This window comes from Ornithorhynchus anatinus, chromosome X1 (genome assembly GCF_004115215.2).
Source record: "Ornithorhynchus anatinus isolate Pmale09 chromosome X1, mOrnAna1.pri.v4, whole genome shotgun sequence".
NCBI lineage: Eukaryota > Metazoa > Chordata > Mammalia > Monotremata > Ornithorhynchidae > Ornithorhynchus > Ornithorhynchus anatinus.
In genome coordinates this window covers 81,169,826-81,172,093 of record NC_041749.1, presented here as the reverse complement: position 1 = coordinate 81,172,093, position 2,268 = coordinate 81,169,826, and positions in this window count along the sequence as shown.

Here is a 2,268-nt window from a genome sequence, read left to right as displayed (position 1 = left end):
GAGCGCTCAGAACAGAGCTCTGCGGGACATCCACAGTTAGGGGGTTAGGGGCAGACGAAACACCAGCAGAAGCGACTGAGAGGGGTCAGAGACTGTGACCCTCATGTGGGACAGGGACTATGTCTGACCTAGTTTTCTTCTATCTACCCCAGTGCCTAGTACACAGTACTTGGCACATAATAAGTGCTTCATGAGCGTAATGATAATAAGAATGATAATAACAGAGGAGGAAAACCTGGAGAAAACTGTGTTGGTGAAACCAAGATCGGAGAGCATTATCAGGAGGAAGAGTCATCCATGGCATCAAAGACAGCTGAGAGATCAGAGGATTAGGATAGAGAAGGGAACAAGTCTACCAACTCTGTTATATTATTATATCGTACTGCCCCAAGTGCTTAGTACAGTGCTCTGCACACAGTAAGCACTCAGTAAATGCAATGCACTGATCGAGTAGCGATGATTAGATTTGGCAAGAAGGCGTCCTTGGATAATTCAGTTTCAGGGAAGCAGGGAAAAACCAGATTCTAGTGGGACTAAAAGGGACCGGAAAAGAGGAATTGGAGACAGGTGTACAGCATTTGGGCAGGAATGGGAGCAGGGAAATGGGACGGCAGCTGGACGGTGCAATGAGATTGAGAAGGTCCAAGGCTTTTTGCAGCATGACAGAGCATGTTTGAAAGCAGTGAGGAAGGAACTATCAGTGAGCGATTGAAGATGGCGTTAAGGGAGGAAAGAATGGGAGCAAGTGTTTTTAGAAGGGGAGAAAGGATGGGGTCAGAGGCCCAGGTAGAGGTTGCATTCTGAAAGCCGATGGTAGATCCCTTGGAAGACAGTTGGATGTAGGGGCTGTGAAGAAGTGGACAAACATTGCAGAGCCTGCACTGAATGCAATTTGATCAACAAAGTAATCTGCAAGGTTGTCAGGGCAAGGGTCGGGAAGAGGGGATGCTGGGGGCTTAAGTTAATCGATCAACCATATTTATCGAGCACTTACACTGTGCATAGCATTGGGCTAAGTGCTTAGGAGAGCACAGTGTAAGAGTTGGCAGATCCTTTCCCTGCCCCCAAGGAGCTTACAGAATAGAGGGTGAGACTGACATTAGCAATGTTGTGAAGGCTGAACCGACAGGATCGAGACAGAATGAACATGTGGGGAGTTATGTCGGGAAGGATCAGTGGGGGCAGTAGGCATGGGCGCCAACGAGGAAGAAGTAATGTTGCCGAGTGGTAATCGGAGGCAAGCAAGCGAAGTTGAATTTGAAGTGGGAGAAGTCGCTCTGTGGCCTGCCTGGACTTCGTCCAACAGTGCTCTGTGGCCTGGGTCCAGGAGCAGAGGAAGCATACAGCGGAGGTGGATCCACAGCCTTGGGCGGCTGGGACCAGATCGACAGAGTGATCTGGGGTGGCTAGGCAAACAACTGCTTCCTAGTGGAAGCTGCGTGGCTCAGTGGAAAGAGCCTGTGCTTCGGAGTCAGAGGTTATGGGTTCGACTCCCAGCTCTGCCACTTGTCAGCTGTGTGACTGTGGGCAAGTCACTTAACTTCTCTGTGCCTCACTTACCTCATCTGTAAAATGGGGATTAACTGTGAGCCTCACGTGGAACAACCTGATTACCCTGTAGCTACCCCAGCGCTTAGAACGGTGCTCTGCACATAGTAAGTGCTTAAATACCAACATTATTATTATTATTAGTGGCCATTAATAGCAAGAAAACTTGCCCAAGCTTGGAACGCCCTCCCTCCCTCCCCCTATCAGAAAGGCACGCCCACCAGTTTTCCCCACATTCAAATACCTCCAAAAAGCCCACCCCTCCAACAAGCTTTCTCCTATTAACTTCCCAGCACCCTGAACCGTAGCACCGCTTCACCCAATTCCAGCACCTAGGAACTTATTTACGCCAGCCTCCTTAGCACTTGTGTGTGTGTGTGTGTGTGTGTATGTACACTCCATTATTTATTTTGACCACTCTTATTTATACATATTTTTGTCTGTCTCCCCTGGCTAGTGTCAGCTCTTGGTGGGCAAGGAACGTGTCATTTCACCGTTCTGTACTTCCCTAGGGGCTCAATAAATGCTTAGTATTATTACTATTACCACTACAAGATCTCAGCTGCAAGGGGGAAAGGCCTGCTTGAAGTCCAAGTGAGGCCCACCGCACTTCAAAACTCATTCATGTGGGGCCCCGTGCCAACTCCCTCCATCCCTGTCCCAAAGTACCGTCTTTAAGATTCCCTCAGCTGGGGCGGGACACAGAGTAGAGCCGGCAGA